The following is a 25,154-nucleotide window of genomic DNA, read 5'->3' as shown; positions in this document are numbered from 1 at the left end:
TGAGGGAAAATTTGTCCTAGCTCAGTAAGGACAAGGGTAGTACTAGATTCACAGAGACTTATTTATCATCCAAGGAAAAAAGACAAGGAAGGTAGAGAAAATTGTGGCCTTCCTTAAAATTCTGTGTGAAATACTTTAGATTCGAAGTTGCTTTATAACAGCATTTGTGCTTGTATTTACTCTAAAAAGAGATAAACATTATTCTTCTGAAAGTATGAAACTGGGGACTTTCAAGATAGGAAAACCTGTTTTATTCCAAGTGCAAGTAGAGCGCTGTAAGTAGAAGTCAAATATGGATCCCACTATAATTTCTCCTTCTTGCTGTGAGATAGGAAATCTCTTTATCTTTTTGCCCACCATGTTATTATTAAAACATTTCTCATATAATCTGATCTCTATCAAATAACAATTTTATTACAACTAAGCAATCTTCATACTATTCCTTTTGTGCACACATACACAAGCACACATGCACACAGACATACACACATTCTTTGTCCTTGGAACTGTGAAATGGTGCATGGAAGGGCTTTGTTCTTAACAGTGAGCAACTTGTAGCATATTCCCCATTGTACTACATGACAAAGATCCTCAGAGAACCAAAATAATCCCCACAACTCACCAACATAGCATTGTATCTCTTCTCATTATAGGAATTCCATTCATGGAGGACTTTATTTTTCATAGAGTAGTGCTATAATAGCTTCAAGGGTCCCACCAGTCTTGTTCCTAACCTTAAGGACTTACCTACAGAATAGAAAGAGTTGATTTAGTTCTTCCCTGAAGTAGTCAATGGGGTGCCATTTAGGTCGAAGTGTAAGATGGGGCCACTTGTCCATCAGGAAGTGGAATGAAACCACCAATTCATTTTATGTAGACTAACAAAACAGCTGCCAGACAGTAATAATTTTCAGTCAGTGCTGACCTGGGGTAGATTTAACAAGTGACCTAGAAATGAAAAGCTTGGAAGGCAACTGCAAATCCCCTGAGTTACTTTAAAAGGCATGCTTCTGAAAGACTGAGAAATATATAATTTAGAAGGAACGGACAGCACGTTTTAACTAATATGCCTGCATTTTTTCCAGGTTGGATTATTTTTTACTTGATGCCATCATTTATAATGAATGTAAAGTACAACATCATACGAATAATAATGTTTTGTATCATTTTGCATGAAGTTAAATTAACTAGTGAACAGGAAAGCAGTAAGGAATCAAACTCTTGGAGTACATTTTTGCATTTATGTAAATGAGTGGAAATGCTAAGAGTAAATACAGTGCATTTTGAAATCAGTATAATATTTCTTTCCTTGTCCCTGTCAGAGGAGGTGCCCAAGGCTGGGTATTGAGACTATTTCAGAACAAGGGCTTGGACAAAAAAGAATGATGCTGCTTTTTTGGAAGATGTCAACAAAAGGAGGCTAAATTAGAAAATAATGAATGGCCTGGAGAAAATAGAGGAGGAGCCGACTGCTGTCTTATTCACAAGAATAAAATAAGAGGACAGTCAATGAACTTAAAATAGTGGTGACCTCTTGCTCTTTTGGCAGAGAAAGCCATGCAGCTGGTGTGCCTGCGTACCAGTAGCAGAGGGGTCACTGACCAGGCATGGTGTCTGTGAGTGTTCCCGGAGGCTGCATCTGCTGAACTTTCAGCAGGACGAAGAGGTAGATAGGAGTACAAACACTGCCACTGCCACACTGCTTGGGCTGCCTGCGTCTGCTTCTGCTTGTGAGAATTGACAGGGAGCTGGATGAATTGTGTGTAGCAGCCACTCCTGGCTGCCTTCCTTTTCTACCATCAGTATCAGCAATTCATATTAGATATCTCTGGTGTGAAAAAGGAGAAATTTGAAGATTGATTGGTACTCAAGAACAGGCTACTCGTGCTGGAGAAACACTCCTTGTCTGTAGTCTGTACACGGTCTCGCATGCTCTTTAGGTAAAAAGGCTGCAAGTCTTGCCTGTGGTCCATTGGACTGACTTGGTGGTCTGCCTGTAGACTGTAACAGATCTTTGATATAAAATATGAGAAGTTCAAATATTGTAAATGGAAATATTTTTCCCCATACTATAAAATTTACACTGAAATTCTGCTGCAAGAATTTTCACATCACTGAAGTGAAAAATGTCTAGGGATTACAGAAAGAAAAGGTTGCTTTTATTAATACTATATAGATCTACTGTTGCTAGAAAAAATATCTGGCTCTGTAATAGGTTTCTGGGGAAAAGTAGTAGGTTGCAGTAGGTTACTTTTTTTTTTTCTTTTTTCTTTTTTTTTTTTTTTTTTTTTTTTGGTAGGGTTAATTTTCTGCTGTTTTAATACCCTGAATTGATTCATTGTGGAAATGGTGGAATCATATTGCTGCAATCAAGACTGACATTTGTGGAGCAGGGCATTACATCTTCTTATCCATAATGCGAAAATGCATTTTTAGAGACCTGTAGAAAATATAATGGCTGGCATGGAGGAAAAGCAAAACATTTATCAGCTGTCAGGGTTTTTGCTTTTGTAAAGCTAACCACTATCCAAAGAGAAATGCTGCATAATCTCAGCTAGAGCCTAACGCACTACCTGCATTTTTAGACATAAAACACAGTGTTTTAATTCACTTACAGAAAGAACTGTTCTCTAATCCTTGTTACACAAAACTTGTCAGTTGGGACGCCTGCGTTTTATTCATTTTATTCATGGCTTTACCTCTTCTGCTCTGGATGTCTTCAGGCAAGTCATTTAACCACTACTGCATCAGCTTAGTGCTTAATGAAAAAAGATAACATTGTGTGTGCTTGAATACTAGAGAACAACCTTGAATATTAGATGATATCATATGATATGGGTCATAAAAATACATGATAAGTTAATATTTCTTAAGTTTGTGGAGGTTTTTGTTTGTTTGTTTTGTTTTTTAATCTTTGGCTTTGATCTGGTCATAAGGGTGACCTCTAGACTACTTCACACCAACCAAGAGGTGCCCAAGTGCAGAAGAGGAACTTCTGGTATGAGTTGCTGGGCCTTTTCTCACAAGTGCAAAGTTGCCTTGCATTACCTCACCTTTACTACCAGGCACCACTCCCCAAAGGCTGACCATGCGCTCCTTTTACCTCTGTTAAATCAGGGTGGTCTGTTGTTATAATCCATGTCTGTCATGGCTCTGTCTACTCATTTCCTGAGACTGTACTGTGTACAAAATATTTTTCTTCTGCTTTCAGCCAGCAAGAAAATTTTAGTGGTATTGTTCTGAGAGGTTGATGGAAATACTGAGTTTTGCAGTTTTCTCCGTGGATCTGAGGTTGTTGACCTCTATTGAGAGAGCTTGTGGGATAGCAGCTGAGCCATTTTTGTCTTCTGCACACCTAAATTTTGCTCTTGGTGTTGACAGTTTCATAGTTTCAGTAGGATAGAGTTGTCAACAAGGGAAGTTGAAATCGTAGCATGAAATGACTCCTCGTTTAAAAGGCACTGAAGGAGAGTTTTGGAGAACAAATAATCTGATCTTACTGAATGCCTTCTATGAGATGAATGGAGAGGACCGTACGCATAAATGATTACAGTCTTTCAGTGTCTTGCACTAATTTGAAGATTATGAAGACTTAATGAGACATACTTCAAAGGCATATTTCATATTCCCACATATGCACAAAAATTGTGACTTTTTAGTTCATTAACATATGAATTTCTGTGGTAAATTTTTAATCCATTGGTGAAGAACACTCCTACTGATGAAGGTAGAAAAGGTTTTACCACACAGGAATTCATTGATAAGACATTCTACATTTTTTACTGAGATTTATATTTTGGTTTCAATATCAAATCTCTGCAATTCAAATAGAAATGTCTTTACCTGGGTTTAGAAGGAACGTGTGCCTGGACTAAGTTAGCAAGCAAGGGGGGAGTAAGTTGGTAGGTTATACAGAACCCCCTCTTTTTTGCAGTGTAGATCCAAATTGAACTTCTACAGGTGCCTGCCAAGGGTGTTATCTCTTGACTGATTAGGGAAAGATTCTGAGGTTTCTCCTTAAAAAGAAATGTGGAATGCTCACTCAACATACCAATTCAAAAATGATGAGTACCAACAAACAGAGCACACTGTTGCTGAATGAGAATTTGCAGCTCACATATGTTTATAGTGAAATTTAGAAATCTATATCAGTACTCTAAGGTAACTGCTGTGCATGAATTTAAGCACAAGTGAACTTTGCAGAAGCGATGAGCAATTGGAGGAAGTTGTAAGGAAACTTGACTTTTAATTCACTTGTAAATATTGTAACTAGTTCTCATATATTGTTATTAGTTAAGTACAGGGTTACAAAATATTTCCCTAATGGTTTCTTTAAACGAATGTTATGTATCAAAAAATATTAAGGTCTTCATATGCTTACAGTTATGTTTAGAATGCTTAATGAGTGCTAGGTGCAGAAGAGATTATATTTAAACAGAGAATATCTTGGGGAACTTTCAGTGCATGAACTCTGTAAAACTCCATTTTACAGTACACGGGAAATTGTCTTGCCATGGACAGTAAGGAATTCAGAATTCAATTTAATGAACTCGTGCCATAAACTGTTAGCTCCTCTTCTCTTAAACCTGGAAATTAACGAACATCAAAACAATGAATTCTGATAATCCTCTCCAATAAGGCTTAAATTCCTGCAGTGATCCTTTGCTGAAGGAGCTGCTCTTTAACAATGAGCCTTACAGAGATGCTCCCCAGGGCAGGGAGATAGGCAGGATGCAGGCTTGAAAGTTTGCTGGCCCAGGCAAGATTTTTATAGCCTTCAGCTAGGCAGCACCAGTTAATTCAGAGAACTGTTTAACTGACTTGTCATCATACAATGTTTCTCTATCTGTGCTTAACTAAAGCTCTTGGCTATACCCTTTGGCATCACATTGACAGCATTACTAAAATAATTAGAAAGCTGAAATCAGGAAGTCAGGTAAGGGAATGACTGAACAGGATGAAAACAAAGACATGATAGTGAGCTTTGGGGTAATCTTCCTTTTCCTCTTGATTTCTTCACAAAGCAATACCTACCTGCTGACTACTCAACATCACATCTTCACAATAACCCCCTGTTCCTCCTTCCATTCTTCCCACTCTGTCACTCATTCTGAAAAATCCCCTCCAACTCACAGTTCATTCTGAAAGCAGAAGGAACTATGCATGTTAGAACCAAACATTTTCCTATCTTCCAGTAACTAGTAAATATATCTGCTTTGTGTTACAGATATATATATATATATTTAATAGAACTTAACCCACCAGAGTGCACTTTTGTTTGTGGTGTTCCCATGTGTCTCTTGTTGTGTTGTGCATTGCCCTTTTTGTGCTCCTGTCTCTCAGAGGCCTATAAGAGAACCTGCTATGTTGTGGAATTTATGTAATGGTGAACTGCTTTATTAGAAGCACTATCACACTGTATATGACCAGTGGTCATTTTATGAGCACTCTGTAACTGCAATACAGCAAAGGACCAATTGGGAGGAATGGCTCATATCTTACACTTCCAATTTAAGAGTTCATAGGAGTTGAGAAGCAGAGTTAAAATGGAAAACACAGAGTATTATCATGCAACACAGATAAAAAATGAATCAGAAAGGCTCGTGAGATATTTATTGGCATAATTTATATTTAAATTAGTTTTTATTTATATTAAAAATTATTTACATTAAAACAAAATGTTCTCTTTAGAGTTAGAGAAATCAATGTTCCTGTTGGAGAAATCATTACTAGAAGAACATTTCCTCCTTCCAGAAAGCTGCTTTTATGTCTCTGTTTTTGAGAGGTATAATAGGCATCTAGTCAAAACCAATCTGCTTCTTTGTGGGAGCACATCAAATTCAGGCTCTTCACTATGTCATGCCTTCCTTCCACTCTTACGTGGCAATGTTTTGAACCACGCCACATTTCTGAATGGACATACGAGATATTTAGAACTCCAGCCTCTTCATTTTCACCTTAACAGAGACTACAGAAGAAATGAGCTATTGAGTTGATATAATTGGTCTATTTGCTTGGCTTCCTGCAAAAGTTCAGTTATGAAAATATATAGCAAAGTTAACTAGACTAGTCTCTAGTGCTTCTGTTAACTTTGCTTGCAGTTGGAATAAGCTGGTATTTTGATTACAGTATCTTCAGTGTGGCCATTAATAGCAAGCATGGTCTCCTAGAGTCCCCTGACTTGCTTCTGAGGTACATCCCCAAACACCTTCCATCACATTAAATGCAAGTGGATGCAGTGTCAGTAAAAGCACAGCAGTTCAAGTAGCTTTCATGGTGTGGGTGCTCTCCTTTGGCTTGCCAGGCTGATTGGAAAGATTTAAGGCCAGAGAACCTGAATTGGATGACAATCACACTTAAACATTCATTTGATGAAAATACTCGTGCAGTGAAGTATACAGAAAATGCAATCTCCACAAGCAAAGCTTTCTTTTTTTTCTTTCATTAAAAAAAAAAAAATACAGAAAAGAAAAAGAGGAAATTAAATTCAGGAGGTCACATTGATGTTTACACAACTGAAACTTTTGTAAAATTTAGAGTTTGGCACAAGTATCTGCATGTCTAGCAAAACTTTCTGTTTGCAGCAAAGACTTGGGGGCTCAGGGCCAAAGGTACTGCAACTCTGAGTTTTGGCCTGTGAAATTTTTTTCAAAGCTCCAGCCAACTAAGCTTGTATAGATGGTGGAAATAGTATAGCCTTTTTAGCCGTAAGTTTTGACAATGATGCATTAACAGATGACGAAATGTGTTTAGAGCATCAAGAAAATATCAAATACTTAATGATATAGCTGTTCCAGCTACAGGCAGAAAATGGGATGGGTTTAATAATTGTTGAAGCAGGTGAGAGAAAGCAGGTAAGGGATATCAGATAAAGCAGGCCCAACATGTACAAACTCGAAAGTGAGAACCTACATTCCAGCAACATTTCCTATTGCAAGTTTTCCAAGATTTTGATGAGAGTTTGGAACAAAAGCTGTTCTGTTCCTCCTGGGGTTTACGTCACCAGTTGTCTTATTATTCCTGATCCTTTGCCAATCATATTGTAAGCTTTGAGAAAGGGATGAAAAAGCAGCTTTTCTCCTTTAAAGAGATTTGAACTTTGAAATCTTATTACTGTGACCATTAATTGCAGAAAAGGACAGACTGAAATGCCAACTATGGAGTACAGTAGAGGTACTGCTGACAACAGTTTTGTTCCACATAATGGCAATTCTGTATGGTGAACTTCAGATTGTAAATGTTCTCATAAATGTTAGTTGTTGGGTTTTTATGTTTTTATATACAGTTTTTTTAATGGATTGGAATAATGTACATTAGGAGAATGGGATTGAAAACAAATCCAGCTTGACAAGCAATCTTCATTTTCTAGTTTTCTTTCTTATTCTGTCATTTTGGAAACATTGATTGCTTGTCTTTAAAAACTTAGAATTGTTTTTAGAACATTTTTAATGCAAATATATATCATTCAGTCCTTTGCAACAGCCTAAAAATTAAAGCAATGAAAAGAGGGACAGTCTTCTATGCATTAACTGTTCAAACAAAGTGTGCCTAGGGGACAAAATCCAGGGAAGGAACTGCAGCTGTTTCTCTAGGGGAATGTACTTTTGTACGTGTATCTGTGGAATAGCTTTATCTTAATAGAAATGCATTATTTGTATTTGTATTTGCATCTTATTTTGCTTATAAATACTCTAACATGGGTTTTACAGTGCAACAGAGCAATTTAGCTAGGAAATGTGTTTGCAGCTCATGAGCTGCATTTTAGGAATTTCATTTTAAAACCAGCCCTGCAGTCCCTTTGCCAGGAGATATCCTCAGGACATTTTCCAAGGAGTAATTGGGACTGTGTCCACAGATGCACAATTGTAAAGTCTTCAAATTGTTCATGTATCAAGCCAAGGAGGCTACCAAGGAAAGCAGCAGGATTCCCCAGTAGCAAAATGGCCCATGCACTGCACTGAACACAGTTATTTCTAGTCTTACAAGTCTTGGGTAAAACGCATGCGTTCTGAAGTGTTTGTCACTCAAAGCAGTGATTGTAGAACTGAATGGTAACGCAGAAATGCAAGCGCTTTTCAAATGTTTCCTTTCCCTGTAGCTTAGACTCTGTTCTCTGTGCTACTGGACTGCTTGAGGAATCTTGATCTATCCACAGGTCTGTATTTGAGCTTTCCACAAGTTAAATTCCTCAGGATCCTGCAATATTATTTCATTATGGACTCACAATTTTTTAGAAGTATTATTTTGCAGCCATTACCTGATTTTTTCACTCAACTGACTTTCTATTGAAAGTATCTTTTGGGGAATAAAACTCCACTGATTTCTTTCCTTTTCCAAATCATCTTTTGAAGCCACTTCTGATAACTTTTTTAAGGCAAAATGATCACCGAGCATTCTCAACACTGAATGACTCTGGACTCAACTGTATTTTCTTAACTAAAGGCTTCAGAGTTGTGTCCAGCCTTGTCCTATAAGATCACATTTTGTGAAAGAAGAAGATATATCAAAAGATCAAATCAATGTATATCATCATCAGAACTTGCATTAACTGCAGTGCAAAAATTTGCAGTGTTTTTGAGTCCTATGGTACTTGGATTTTCTGCATGGAATCATTTCGATTTTTTTAATATTAGTATTACATTATTTGAGGGATTATTGAAATGTTAACATTTTCACTAAGAAAACTAATATAACAAGTGAACTTTCATGCAGTGTATATCAGATTTGTTGATTTTGTTGGTGGTGCTGTGCAGAGACAGAAATGAAACTGAAAACTGGCTCATGGGAGAAGCAGTCATGTGGAATCAAATTTTCTTCCCAAGCCCTAAACCAAAGACATGCTTAAGGACTAAAACTATGAAGATAATTTTCCCCAAGAAAATGGTAGCAGTAGCTGAGAGAGACCTCCCTCACCACTAACAAAAGTGCAAATGCAGCCTTAGCCAGAGTTATCAAAGCATCTACTTGCTAATATATAAAAATATTTTTAATAACTCTTGCTTATTTAATACTTGTCCTCTTTCTATGTCTATTTTTATAACTTTTTTCTCTAAGAACTGTGTACTTTCTATATAACTTATAGTAAGATCCATCTAAACTAAGGAGGAGATACTTTGAAATGAGATCTCTATTTCTACAAAACAGAATGTTTTATTCTCTGATAATCCAAATGCTCCTAAGGATCCACAAAAATTGAACAAACCTCAGTGAGATGCCCTACCAGTAGTCACAAGCTGATGTTTTCATAGCAGATGGTAAAATCGTGTAAATCAGACCACGGAACTATTAAGAGGATTTTAAGGATATCTGAAGTCTTGATATTATGCTTTCAAAATCTTTGCACTGTTATGTAAAATACTAAAAGCAAGCAGTGAAGCTGGTTTATTACTACAATAAATTAGCCTAGAAGGAGGACTTGGAAACCATGGGTCTGAATCATAATGTTGGTATTAATGGTACAGGAAGGCAAGTTTCTAAAATACGAAATGTCATGCTTGCTATGTATTTCTTAGATGGGAAACAAATGGGACTGCATAGCATGAAATATTAGAAAATAATAAAATGTGGTACAAGCATTTTGTAAAATTGTAAAGGTTAAGAAATAAGATTATCACAGTAGATAAGATTCATAATAATTAAATCTAGGGAAAATGAGGTCTTCACAGGGTTTATTTTATTATGCTGATCTTAATTTTATCATATGCTACTTAAAATGTATTGCTAAGGACTGGAAGAGGGAATGTTGCAGCAAACAATCAAAGGGAAAGGTTTTGCTTTGAGATCTTACTCAGTGAACAAAATATGTATTAATGGCACTGAACTTGTGTGACATTTTACAGATATATTTCAAAATGTTCTGAGATGAAAACCGTTATCTCTGTTTTACAGATTATGAGATAAAGGCTCAGAGAGATACCTAACAGTATCATACTGAAGATCATGAAGTCAGGAGCAGAACTGAGGTGAAACTCTAGATCTCTTAACTCCATCCCAGCAGAAAACAAAAAGGTACTTGATTGATAGTACATTTCTGAGTGGCTATGTTTACAAAATAATTTGAAACTTTCCAACATATTTTCAGTTGTCCCTCGATTGCATCGCAAAGCGTTCGTTTTGATAGTGTGGTTATATTAGGACAATTACCTATGGGATATTTTAGTTAAGCAATAAGCCAGGTTACTGTCCTATTGAGTTTGATAAGAGTCTTTAGGGGACTTCTGCATGGGGCCAAGCAAACCTCCTCCTCCTCTTTTTGTTACTTTTATTGTTTCTCTTTGTTTGGGTAGTGCCTGCAATGCTATGGGCAATTTCCGAACATAAGGCAATATTTCCTTCCCTAAGAAGCTACGTGATAAAAAAAAAAAAAACAAAACAAAGCCAAAAACAAAAAAAAAAAAAAACAGGCAAAAAGATAAAGAGTAGAAAGGGTCAGAATAGAAACCACTAGTGTTTTCAAATCTTGCCACATTTAGTGAGTTTATTGAGTCAGAGTAACCTCTGAGGGCCCCAATCTAGCCATAATCAACCTAAAGAAAGGCTTATCCCATTTTTAATTATTTAGTCTATTTGCATACAGATGACTCTTGCCTATTCTTAAGAAAGTCCTCTTTGCTCTAGCTGTTGAATTTGAGAGGGTAATGTGCAAAACCTATGTGTTTAAATAAGGTTTAAACATACAACTCCTATTGATGATGAACCACTCGCATCTGCTGCTCTATGCATAGCATCTCTATAATCTACATATGTTGGGTGATTTTTTTAAAGTGTGAATAGATTAAAAGTTACACAAATCAGTGTGCAGAGGTAAATTTGTATGTTCAGCCAGATTGTTAATAATTTAATTCATCATGACATTACAAAAGGACAGCGCATTAAGAAATTGCAAATGTTACAGAGATCAGTAATAGGAAGATTATCTAAGGTTCCTAGCTGGTCAATTCAAATCAAGTTCAGGACTGTATTAATCAAATGTTATTATTTGTTGTTTTTCACAAGTTAAAGACATTTTCTTGTATGGCCGTCTTATGAAAATGACTGCAATAAAATCTTGTTTTAGCAGACTTCACAAATGACATTAACTTACTCTTGACTTGATGTGGACACTTGGAAACTCTTAACTCTTTACTGTGGATTCCACCTGCATATACACCTCATTTAGATGGGCTAGTGTCTGCACAAGTTCTACATTTAGATCAACAACCTGTCTGTTTATAAAATGCAAGAACTAGAAGAGGGTCAACAAAGTATTGTTGGCATACATTCCATTTCTGAGCTTGATGGTTTTTAGAAGTTCAGGACTCAACCAAGTATTTTGAAATGATTAATTCATACATATATTTTTCCAGAGTGATGTTAATTACCCGTGAGTTCTCCAATGCAAACATTAAACCTTTGACAATGGTTAATTTAATTAAAGCAACCTATTTTTTCTCTACATTATTCTTTTGTCGTATTTTTATCTGCCACAAAAGGTACACTTTCTCTTGTTACAACACATATTAGATAGATAAAAACAGAACCACAAAAAATAAACATCAGAAAGGAACTGTATGCTTACTATCACTATACCACACAGATAAAATGTAACAAACAGGAGAGAATAGAAAAGGGGGAAGAAGATTATATCTAATTACTTTACAAGCAGGATTAGCAAAAAATATCTGATAAAAAAAATCAGAAATTAAAGACTCTGCTGCAAGAGTAAAAAAATATATAATTTGTTTTAAGAAGAATCAAGTAAGAAAAACAATAAAGAGAAATAAAAGGAAAATAACATTTTAGTGATGCCCATTTCTTTGGATTATTTTTCTCATGTAAGCTGAGATTTTTGCCATAGTTTGTTTCATTTTAGTAGTTCACTTCTTGTGCATCAGGGTCTGTGCACACTAGAGTGTTTTTTTGAAACTGGAATAAAAACTGACCTTTTAAAGTGCCATAATTACTGATAAGAGACTGACTATTTTTCTGTGCTATCTCACTTCTTGCTCAAATATTAATACTTCTCCAGTTTGGTAATTTATTTTTCAGTTCTCTTTCTCTGTAATGCTGATGTTTCAAAATCAGTTTATGTGAGGGTTAACTGCAAATTGCTACTGAAAGGGTTGCTTTCAGCTCTTCAGAAAATGGTTAAGAACTAAGTATTTTCAGTGTTAGTTTTCAGTAGGATGAGGGAGCTGATCTTGTTTATCTTTCAGCAGTATGATCTCTAGAGCCCGCACAAGGGAAGTGGTGGGAACATGCAGCTGGAGATAAAAGGAAGTTGGATTGCTCTGTTCAGGAGCAGTGCAGTCTCAGATCAGCTTAAATTGACTGTGAAATCTTGCTTTTAGGAGAGGGGGGGGGATTTGCTGATTTACAGAGCAAGAACATTTGCAGTAATGTTTCATTTCTGCCTTACGTAGGCTTAACTTTACATTTACTTTGCTGAAGTGAGTAGATTGGAAATAGCAGGGAGGTGCTAGAAAACCAGCAAAATGGTTCTGTCCTTCTTAAGAAACAAGTACATTTATTCAGCAATACAATAAGCAACTTCTTGATTCCTGTCATTTCTGAGTCTGTCAGCATCCCAAGAAGATCACTGCAGTGGAGCCTTCCCACTGACACAGCCCTGGGCATTGCCGGGCAGCAGCTTCAAGCATTCAAATGTATCTTAAAACCCATGCATATCACAGGCTATCCCTTGTTTTTTTTTATTTCTGTTGTCCTGTGCTTCTTCTAGGGAGATCTGTTTACACTATAATTTTGTGTGAAACTAAATGTGTACCTATTACTTTGATTAAATCCACTGAAAGTGACCATGGCCGGTCAATAACGACCTGCTACAACTATTTCTGGAGGAAAAGAAATCGATAAGTGAGCAATGACACTGATCAGTAGAGTTTAACGTTTAGTCAAATGATTGAAGTATTCTTACTGTAGGATTGGTTTTGCTATTAAATGTCATTCTTGGAAGCATAATATATGCTGTTTTCATAGGATTTCTCTTCACATCCAAAATTAATTTTGATACTTTAATATCCTAGGAACGATCTTGCACAACAGATACTTTGCATAGGCATCTGATTTTGATAGTCTTAGATGTTTTTGTCTTACATTATAAACAGGAGAAAATTCTTTGTCTGTCACTCATCTTTGAAACAAAAGCAACACTTGTGTGAGAGCATCCTGTCACCTTCTCCTGTCTCCTTCTGTTTATCTGACACCTTCATGAGACATTTGGAACCCTCCAGTTCAATATAAAACATTTGCTTGGCAGGTGAGGCCTCCTCTTCCTTTGATGGATAGGGCACATGTGAGGAAGACACATCTGAGTGTGTGCCATATTCCTGGTGAGCTTTGCTTGTCTGATTTAGTAACTTATAAATATTTTCCTCTCTGTCCTTGAAAAAGAGCAGCTCCAAGCTGCTATTTCATTCTCAAATTAGAGGAAAATAAGCAACTGCTGCTGTTGTAAAATACTTAGAACCTCATGCTTCTTCTCATTCTCTCTGTTTTTTGTGTGGTCTTCACTGAGATTTGGAGCTAGCTGCAAAGTGTGCTTTGTGCTGTACGTATCCTAGGAATAGTTTAACCCAAATTATGCCATTTCAGACAGAACAGCAGAACCCAGAACACCGTAAGAACACATTTTGCAGAGGATGCAGAGAGAAATAAAATCAGGAGGAATGTTTGAGGTCAAAAACTTGAAAAAATTCAGCATTGCATATTTATTCAAGTTATGTAAGGGAAAAATCTGGACAAAACTGCTCAATACCTAAGCTAGACCACCAGATACTCTTTTCATCATGATTTACACAGACGTACACATAAAACTTTCTTCTTCTGTAAAGATTTACATTTTGCCCAAGGCTATTCTTCCATCTACATGTAGCAGAACTGCTGTGGTCCAGTTAAAAGGAGAACAGAATTCTCAGACACAGACCATGACCATGTTTACCCATCTGCTAGTTACTGAATTCTGCCATCAGGAGCATCTGTTTAGAATTTGAAGATACTGGGCTCGAATCGTGTTGCCTTTTGGAGAAAACAACTGTGATTTCCCAAAGGGATCTCAAAAGGGCCTGTGTCTGCCCATTGGCACTGCCCCGCGGGAAGTGCGTGCTGTGTCACACAAGGGCTGAGGGGCCAGGCTTTTTCCAGAAGTTTGCAGGCACTGGGTGTAGGTGCTGAGATTGGATGGCTGAATGCAGTTGACATTTTCTTGCCACTGAATGGCCCAAGTCCTACAGTGAGCATTATCTTTTTTCCCCTGAGGTGATTTTCGTAGTCTGTCTTCACAATTAAGCACAGAGGATATTTATCATTTTCCCTTCAACCATTTCTAACTTCTTTATGCCAAACCAGGTAAGGAACAGACCATCCTGCATGAATTCTCATTGACCTTATCTGGGACATAACAAGGCATGTTCGAGTGGTTTTGTAAGCCTTCACTATGAAGAGGAAAGATAAGTTTAGGGAGCAGAATGAACAAATTGAAATTGCAAATTCAGGAAACAGTATTGCAAATTACTTGAGTGAGGAAAAAATTGAAACTGTGTCACAATTTATGTTGCAAAATATGAAGTGCCAAACAAAGTAAAAATAAGCTTTTCATTAAGGCCATTTACCCAGTTTGCCAATTCCCTTCTCCCCACCCTCCCCCAAGTTTGTAGGCTTTTTTTTTTTTTACCTTAATTGGAATCGTGTGAAAGAAGAGGTTTACAGCAATGAAAATATATCAAAAAAGTTTACAGAAACTGTAGAAACTCTCCTAATGACATTTATTGAAGAATGCAAAGCTGGCATTTAACTGAGATAAACTAAGCTGGACTGAATGCTTTACTGAGATGTTTTCCAGCATGTTCATTTATCTTAATACTGTGCATCAGACAGAGTAATAGCCTCAGACAAGCAAATTCTGTCCCTAAGTCTTCAACTTGTTTCATATTTTAAGCTCAGCCTGTACACTTGCAGCTTTAAAATGATTGCTTGTCTTTGAATGTACAACTTAAGAATGCTGTGTTTGATTTTCAGAGATTTGCACATCACTTTTTCACTAGAGATCAATGGACTTGCAGATACAAGTTTATCTCACACTCTAAACTAGCTCACAGTTGCCTTTTTCTGCCAGGCTGTTGCAGCACCAAATAATGCAGTCGAGTGGTTGTCTTGGCAAAATAAATAGTAAATAGTAGCAGTAAAACTGCCTTTGAAAACAGTTCCATTATCTTAAGAGGAGCATAAAACAATTTTCAGAATGCAAAATTCTAGATGGTCTTCAAACTGAGCCCCTATCATCTATGGGATCCTTAGCTTTTCATTACAAAATACTGATGATGATGATAAATTCTCTCATTATTATTGTAATTATTGCATTTCCTTGCAATACTTTGACATCTATTGTGAACAAAACTGTAATGATGATGATGTGATGATGGCCTCTGTGACTCTGGAGCTATTAGCAGAAAACAAGCCTTTAGAGAGCCTCTGGATTCATGTGGTTTGTAATACTGATAGCTGTCAGGTAAATTCACGGTACTTTTCTAGGGTTTCAAATAATAAAACATTTTTTTATGCAGAAAGTGCCCAAACTATGATTTTATTTCAGGCTTCTCTGTTTAACTTTTCCCATTTGTTTTTGTTTTGTTTTGTTTTGTTTTTCTTTTCTTTAATGTTGCAATTGAAAAGAATTTATCCACTTGCTTAAATAAAAGTGAATTCCACACTACATACCATGAATGTATGTGCAGAAGTCCCACTGCCTTCAGCAAGGCACCAGTGCATATGTAAGCTGAGCAGTGCCTTGTGCAGGGGTTTGGAAAGGTCACCACTTTTTGTGCTTTGACATTCATTGTAACAAACAAGGCAAGAGAGTAAATGGGAGAAGTTGGAATGTAAAAAGGCAAACAAGATGAAAAGGGAAATTCAGACAAAAAGCCCTCCATGCAAGATTTGTGGGAAATGCCAGTGTTGTTTGTGTGGTAAACTAAAGCATTACCTCAGCTGTGATCTACTGCAGATACATGATAATGAAAAACTCACCTCCTTGGAAAGTTCTGTCTGCAACCTGTAGCCCCTTTAGTTCCTCAGGAAGTATTTTATATAGGATATATAGGATGCTGTCATTATTGACTCCTTTTTCTCCATAGATACAATGGGGAGAATAGTTATTCCTTAGGAGAGAAGGGCAGAAATTACTTTTCAGCTTTCTGAGCAGAATGCTGTGGGGCAGACTGTAGCAAATGAAAAGCAGTTGTAAAACACAGGGATGCAGCGGAGTCATAAAAGGAAGCTGGAATACACAGCTGGTGATCAAACTGATTACCTTGGCAGGAGTCTGGGGACAAATTATAATCCAGAAAAATTCAATGTAAATTAAATTAAACGAAAAATTCCTTTTAGTTTCCTACAGGGTAGAACTAGGAATATTTTAGGGTAACTTCTGCAACCCTGGTGCAGCATGAAGCTCCTGCTTTTAGGAGCTCAGCTGCTCAGAGGTGAATCTCTCAGGAATCACATGGCTTCAGCAGCATTGTGCCTGACCTGCAGCTGGCATCCATGCTATCTGTTGGACTTCCCTCTGTAATGACTTGTTCTGTCCCTAAAATGGAAAGTTCAGTCAGATGTAGGTAGATATACTTGTTTGTGTACCTTTGGTGCAGAAGCTACCTCAGAAGGTAACAGCAACAGATTGAGTGTAACTGTTGGGGAAATTGCTGGGGAGTTGTGATATGCGCAGGATGTGATATATTTCTGGATGTGGGCTGTAAAAGCTTGCTGTGAGCCCGTGGAAGGCTCTGGAGATCAAAAGCAGTTAGAAGCAGGTCACCAGAGAGGCAAAAAGTGCTGTCAGTGCCAGAAGACCAGAAACAAGTGCCTAATGGGACAGAGGCTGCAGCAGCATCCTGGTGCTGAGTGGCAGCTCAATTTGAGCTTCAGGAAAACAAAGACTAACAATAACCAAACTCCAGGGCTGCTGAGTGGACTAGTTAAAAGAACTCCAGAGAGTTAGCATCCTGTTAGAGTTAGTGCTCAGTTTATGGTGTGCCTCCAGTGTTTATGAAAATGTACACGGATGGAGTTAGCTCTTTGGAACGCTGTTGGCAATTTATTCTTTGCTCAGATTTTTATAAACGTTTATGTTATCAGTTCTTTTATATTTTATGCCTCACAATGACTTTCAGCTTTGCCAAATGTATCTCAGAGGAACTTTATTATTTCTGTATTGTTTGTGGTATGAGCATGAACTTTGACTTCCTGCCTTCCAATTTAGTTTGGTGTCTAGCTCTTTGCTGTCTGGGTCACTCGTGTTACAGCTGGAGCTTCCTGTTTTCAAACCCATAGCAGCCAACCATGTAAACCTGAGGGTCAGCGCGTTCAGAAATGATGCATAATTCCAGTCACTTGTTTGCTGAAATAAATTACATTTACGTAATGAAAGCTGTCAGGTGCTGTATCAATCTTCTGTGTAGCCAAAGCACTTCCTTATTTACAAGTCTTGTTTCTTGATGCGCAACTCAGCCACTTAAAAATACTTGCATTATTTCTCTTAGAGAACAACTGAAAATTTCAGTCAGACAAAAATCCTGTTGAATTCTGTTGGCCAGATGCAAAATTTCATTTGTTACAGACATTTCATTTGGAGGCAAAGGGTACTCTGTCTGTAAAACCTTGGATGAAATGGTAATCATCTGGGTCTAGTTGTTTGCTCTGTATCTGTAAGGCTGTCCACCTGGGTGTGCATTATCCCCTCTGTCTGGAGGAGGAAGAGAGAATAAAGGGACATCCCTAGGCACACTCTATCCTGAAATCCAGGGCTTCCAAGATTTTTTGGAGGAAATAGGAAGTGCTGTGTCCTACCTCTAAGAAGAGACTCCACAGTTTCTCTAGGGATAACTTTGATGGTCAGTGTGAGCTCCCAGGTATATTTCTGCCACAGTGCCAGACTGGGAGTAGTGTTATCAATAAAGAATCCCATTATTCGGAAATTGTAGAGATTTTTTTCACATTGTCCTCTTCCAGGGATTCTGGACAGCGCTGCACATTGCCTCTCTATTGATTGTGAGTGCTGGGATGTCTCAAGGTAGTTTTCTGTTGCTGTTATTTCTAAAAGAACAGAAGCAGCACCAACCACAAGAGCAAGCTTCCCTTCCTTACTCATAAGTCAGCCTTCAAAGAATCATGAGATTTACTTAAATCATGAGAATTTGAAGCTGCCATCCATGTGAAGTTCTTTTTATTTTACTTCTTGTTTTTGCATCTTCAGGATACACCCAAGTCACACTGACAAGTTTTCCACCCAAAAGGTCACATGCCAACTCAGGATTACATCAGCACAGGCCTGAAGAAAAACAGAAAGCAGTACCATAGGTGCAATAAAATCCTGGGAGTTAGCAACACTGTAGCAGATGGAGCACTCAGAACTGGCTTGCTCTTCCTTTTCTGATTCAGCACAAGTTCTGAGTGACTGTTGTATAAGCTAAAGTGTGTTTATGCTGCAGGAAAAGAAACTACATATTCATCTGTTTTGTGTTGCTTGATTAATTAGCTCCCCAGAAGAGATTATTGCCAATTTAAAATGAAAAAGCATTTGGAAAATGTAGGTGTTGTTTCTACTTATAATTAAGGAGCCCCACCAGAACTCTTAACAATGTAAAATGACCCTTATGTGCGTTGAAATTACATTTAAGCTGTAGCACTATACTAAGAATAATTTTCAGTGAATTTTCTATTCATATAGTTTGTTGTTTTGTTGTTTTTTTTTCCTCACAGCTGAGGAGTTGCCAACATTTGTCAAACAAAGTAACTATTTTGAGGGAGCAAAATGTGCATGGCTTCTTCATAAAACTGAGATATTCATTGCCAGTACAAAGTATCTCCTAATCAGTGTACTCGTCTCTGTCGTGTTGTGTTTGTTTTAAAGAATGAATTTATTTGGTAGATAATAACGTGTTGAGTTTCAGCTCAAATTCAGACTGTCAAGGCAAATGTTGTATTCAGATTGTGAGCAGTACTAATGGAAAAAATGGAGTGGCAGATGACCTTGAGGCCAATGAGAGAATTAACATTTTCTTTTACTTTATATTCATTTAATATGAATGAGAGTTTTGTGCATGAGAGCTTTGAGTTGGCCATTGTCTTCTTCAGTCTCAAGTATTAACTTTTAAAATGTGAGCTCACTTTCTCTGTGTCAACTCTGAAGAAATTATGAAGTTGAAATTTTTCTGGTACCTTTTAAGAAGAGTTTACTGGAGGCAGATTTAGGTAATCACCGTGTCAGAAATCTTCATGAATGCCATGGTGGTGGTTTGTTCCAGACTCCTGTGCACCCTCCTCCCTAGAGGCCCTTCCCACCATGCATTAAGCCTTGTGCATTATGTCCTTTATACAAGGTTCATTTTCTCTCTCAGCATGTTCCCCGGGAGAAAACACGCACACAGTGCATTCATCTGTCAAGCCTTTAATGCATAAACATATGTATGTATCCATTCACACACATACAAATTCAAAGAGATATACAGACACACATAGGTATGCACAGTGATCTTCCCTTATTATTATTATTATTATTATTTAATTGAAAGAGAGAAAATAAATAACATCAGGAACATGGAGAAAATAGCATAATTTCCTGCTTGAAGCACTTCATTCTGGCATTCTTTATTAGAAATTCAGAATATTTTTGCGCTAGTACTGTTGAATGGTATAATAGCTCTTAGATTTCTGAGCAACAAAGTTGTCAACCACAGTTGTTACTCTTGCTAGCACACTGAAGAGCAACATACAATTAAAATGATAGATCTTGCACTTTATTAGTCAACCTACAGGGTGTCATGGCATGACGTGTTTAATACGTTCATGACAGTCTGTATTTCCAAGAATGTATGTTGCTCTATTTTCAGTAGCTGGCATTTCCTGAGGGCTAGCACATTCACGCTCATGTTGGCAGGTGATGGAGAGCAGCCTCTTTGATCCTAGGTTTGATCCTAGGGGAGGATCACAGAGTGTATTTCTGTTTAGTACACTGAAGGTGATCTTTTTAGCTGTTGGTTTTCTATATCTGTACTTGAGTGATGCCGTCTACATTCTCTGCACTACTGGTGTGCAGAAAGCAATCTCTCACCTGCTGGAAAACAAGGCTAAGTTGCACACCAAGCACCATGTAGAGAGAACTTACCATCTGAATGCAAAGTACCTCTTCAAGAGGAAAGTATCTTCTTCTCTGAGGACAATCCTTGACCACCTTTGGGGTTTTCTTAGTTACAGGAACATGGTGATGACAGGTCTGATGAATTTAGGTCAAGCTATAGTTCAGCCTGTAGGGAGGTGTTGAAGTGTCTGTTTTTTGGCAGCTTTTTAAGGAACATTTACTAAATTTGTGTCAGAATCAAAGGTCCAAGAGAGTCAAGGTGATAAAAGAGGGACTGACCAAAATGTCTACTTTAGTGGATAGAATGTGGTGAGACGTACGTTCTCTAATGTGATGCACGTAAAAGAAGTGTGGGTTATCCATTTTATGGATATTCCATAAAAAGAAATTGTTCTCAGATTCGAAAGTCTGTTACTTCTTCATATTCATCTGGCACTATGGCCAGGTAAGACAGTCAGCAATGACAGAGGTGTAACTGTATAGCATTCAGATAGTTACCTAGGTTGACACCACTGATGAGCAAATCATCAGCTCCTCATCTGTGCTACTGGAACATATATATTTTTCTTACATGTATTCAGCAGCGTTTTTACTGGGAATAGCCTATAATCTAAATTAGCATTATAAATGATTAATTACATAATACATACCTAGATTCTCTAACTCACTGCAGAATTTGCACTGATGGTAAGGTAGCCTTGCATTCCCTTATCATCCTACTATTTTGGAACTATAGTCATCTCCTGTGAAAGTTAGATTTCAGCCATTGCTCAAGTAAAGTTCAAAACTATTAACTCAGAAAATATGTTCAAGAAATTAGGGCCCTCGAGCTGCAGTGATAATTTCCTAATTATCCTAATGTTCCCACCTTCCTGCAGTAAGCATTATATATATATAATACTCCTTTTCCCTTCAGCACTCCTTAGCAACCTGTATGAGCTCTATCTTAGACATGAAGTTTCATTTATATCTGTGGTGTTCAACAGAAACGCTGAGTCTTGCTGTAATTTGGCAAGATTAGGCTACAGCTGTGGGCCAGCAGCAAGGCAGCTTCTCCATGTCCCAGATCCAATGGCTGCAGGAAATGCTCCATGGTGAAATTCTTTTGTTTGTTTCTGTCTTGAGAGATTAGTGGTAACGATTGAAAAGAAATAAAACAACAAACGACAACCAAATAACAGAAAAACTTTCCCAATTTCTTGAGTGACCTCAAGGGTCAGATATTCAGAGAGGATAAGAAATGAAAAGAACAGCATCCGGTATTGAATATTGATTTGAAGGTATTTTAAATCCAACATTTGACCACAGAAAGCCTGCTGCTGCCTGAATTTGTACTTAGGGCAGATTCTCAACAAACTTCCTCATATTCAGTCTATGTGAAAAAGGAAAACAGCTGGAACTCGTGTGGTTTTCTGAGCAGACAAGCCCTGAATGCTGGAGTCGGGCAGGATCCTAGATTTACTCTGAGCACAGGGTTCTGACTCATTATGTGACCCTGAGCAAATCACTTGACCTCCTTGGTCTTCTGCCAGCTCAGATGGAAAATGAGGTAAAAAGCAGAGACTGCGGTGGAAATTTGGTTCTGTAACTGAACTGAGCAGATGAAGCGAGATGAGTAAACATACAGGTGTTTCCCTGCAGTTACACTGTTGATACCAATGGGAGCCATAGCAGGATTCAAACAAAAGATGGGGAACAGCAAGTCTTTAATGTTTTTTTCTGACAGAGTATAGTCTTTCGTAACATGTAACCTCTCACTGGAAGCAACTCCTTACAAAGATGTTAAAATAGAGCAGCTCAGTGTGTTGTGATTACCAAAGGGATGTCCGTATGGAATGTGATTTTCAGAGCACAGTGGTTTTTTCCTGCTTTTGTTTCCCCTTTGCCTGTGACTTTGGTATATTTGATTGCAATCCCATCTTCTTGTCCTGCCTTGGGCTGAGAAGCCCTAGAAGTGACTAAACCAGCATAGAAAGCTGTGCACAACAAAGAGAGAAAGCTCAGGATGTCATTCCTGCATCTGTCGCTGTCTAATGCTGAGCATGTTTCTGTCTTACCTATCTCATGATGTTTGCAATGAGATGTTCTCTAATACACTGAAGTTAGCAGTACTTGGAGCTGCTAAGACGAAATACTCAAGGGGGAAGGAAAAAAAAAACTATTCTTGGGAAAAAAATGAGTTATTGGTAAATGTGTGATGATGAAAGCAGGAGATGTGATAATGTTCAGATTTGTTTTTAGTGCCTTTAGGAGGGAATATCAAAGAAAGATATGGTACAATTTAAAAAGAGAGTGAAGTATATGGTAAATCCTGAGCAGGAATTGAAAACAGATAAAAAGAAAAGATTTTCTTTATATTTCTTCTCCACCCATGTTCCCAAAGCTCCTTTAAAAAACTGACATTCTGGAAAGAATTGCTGCAGTTCTGGTTGCATCACTGCCTCCTGACTAAATTTGTTATGATGTCACCACAGACGCCAAATTATTTAAGGCCTCATTATTCACAACGCTTTTATAACTTTTCATTAGGCAGAACGGTGACATTAAAAACTGCCAACACTGACCATAGCTTTCTTTGACCTTAAACTGAGAATTTGAGAGCGGCTGACTCAGTTCTACTTGCAGTTTTATTGCGCTGTTTTATTTTTATTACCATGCTATGGAAAACATGTTCATATTATGCTGAAATGCACCTGAGAGAGATCTTATTACTTGAAAAAAATATTTTTTGATCTTTATACTTCAAAGGCAGCCCTTTTTATGTCTGCTACTGGTTCAGAGCCTGCCCCATGAATGCCATTTCTATTCTTATTTTCCAAGAATATCCGTGTCAGAAAACCTCATCTTCCTCAATGCTCTTCAGTTTACCTGTTTTTGTTGTTTTTTTTTTCTCTTTAAAATTGCATGACTATATCTTCATTGTATTTATTTTCCGCAAATGCAAAGCAGATTCTGGCCACCAATGCCTTAAAGCTAGTAGCAAGAGGATTTCATTTGTACTGTTATTAAGTCTAACACGTTTTCCCCATTTGAAGTTAAAAAAAACCTCACATACTTTTTTTAGTTAGTGTGAGCCTGAAATTACTGAGAGTATCTTGGCTCTGAACATCTGTAATGTTTCTGGTGGACTTTGGCCAGATGCAAACTACCTGCAAGTACCAGCAAGATAAAATCTGAACCTCAAACTAAACCCTATCCTGCATAAACCCTTTCTTTGAAATAGAAGTAAAACTTTAATCTGAGCTTCTGAGAGGGCTGTTTGAAAACAGGACTGAGTGCTGGATTTCATGGGCTTATCCTGTCTCGCTGATTTGAATCGTCCTCTAGTTACACTGAAGTTATTTTGATGAGGGTAGTAAAGGAAACTGTTTCTGATTCAGTCTGATTCACCATGCCCAGACTTCTTTCTCATGACTGATTAAACAAAACACCATTTATTGTGTGTGCCTGTTACTATGGCTACCAGAAATGCTCAGCATCAATGAAACTGATTAGAAATTGTGATTCTTTATATTCAGAAACATATCCTTTGTGTGCAGACTTTCTTATAAGTTTCAATTCATGAATTAGCTTTGGGAAAGCAATCCCTGAATTTGCTCCCACTAATACGTATGGACATAGGTGCGTACCAGTAATTTGTATGTGCAAATTAGCATTTGTGGAGCAAGAAAACAAAGGCAAATAATTTGTGTAAGATGTGGATCTGGGAAGCCTGAGTTCTTTCCCAGAATCAAACACAAACATCTTGTTTGGCCTTGGACCTTGTCACATAAAGAATAGCTTTAAAGAGCCTGTAAATTCAGGCACTTCTGTTTTCAGGCACAAAAGGTACTGTGGGCCTGAGTTTTTTTTCACATATTCTCTATATCTGTTTCTTCAGTTGTTGCCTGTGAGAAACTTTGGTTATTTCCAACTCTGAAAATCGTGTCTTAAGCAAAAATATGTTTATTTTACTGCAATGTAAAGCAAGGTGAAATAGTACAAATACTTTGTTTTCATGTAATAGCCCACTGTGCAGAACATTTTTTCACTTCCTTTTTCTGGACCGTTGATGAGATTATCTTAAAATGAGAAAGAAGTTGTTGTTTTCTTCTTCTAGTAGGTTCTACTAACTAGATTTGCATTGTGCTGCCTTTTTTTTCAAACAAGTAACAAATTAACTAATGAGACTATCCACATTTATGAATGGAGATTATTCAAAATGGATGCCATTTGTCAGGAAGTTTATGGCAAGATAAATCTAACTCTGAAAATGAGTGTGTCTTGGCCTGAATCAACTGTGTGAAAGAGAAAAGCAGCTTCGATTTTGCCTCATGCAGCAATGGTGAAGAAACCCACTGAAGAGAATTTTTCTGCTTAGGCTTCCAAAGAGGATACAAAATGCTGATGTTCTCTTTGCATTTCCTTTTTTACCTTTGAAAGGATATTTCCCTGCTTCTTTTCCATGCCTAGAAAGAGATTCCATTATTTTTTCCATCTGTTTATGCTGATGCTTTAGGGACAGCTCCTTGTGTCTGAGCACTCAGAAACTTCTAGTAGACAAATTCAGAGATCTTAAATATGAAAACAGTCTGACTAGACTGTGATGGAGAGAAGCTTACCATTAAAATCTGAATCGGGTTCAAGCATGAGCTATCAGGAAGAATTTTTTTTTCGTAAAGAGACCAGAAACAAGCTGGCATGAAGAATGAATTTACAAATTCCCTATAGAATATGATTTGTCCTGGCCATGGGAAGGTCACTGCTAGGGCAATATACATAGAATTAGAGATACAGGCTTGACTTGATGATTTATTTTTTGTTTGAAACTAATATCACTTTTCTGTTATAATGCTCAATTGCAGTCCATGACAGATGGGAAGAATCCACAGCCATTTGAACTGCTTATAATATTTCAGCTTTAGCACTGAAACCCTGTTGTTCATCTTCTGCTATTTGAAAGAGAAGTTATTAAAACAACAAAGAAAATGAAACCTCTCTTTCTTTCTTTCTTTCTTTCTTTCTTTCTTTCTTTCTTTCTTTCTTT

The sequence above is a fragment of the Lagopus leucura genome, unplaced genomic scaffold (assembly GCF_019238085.1).
Source record: "Lagopus leucura isolate 7727_CA_CO unplaced genomic scaffold, USGS_WTPT01 Super-Scaffold_100019, whole genome shotgun sequence".
Lineage (NCBI taxonomy): Eukaryota > Metazoa > Chordata > Aves > Galliformes > Phasianidae > Lagopus > Lagopus leucura.
The sequence above is the reverse complement of the archived record's forward strand: the minus strand, read 5'-3'. Positions refer to the sequence as shown.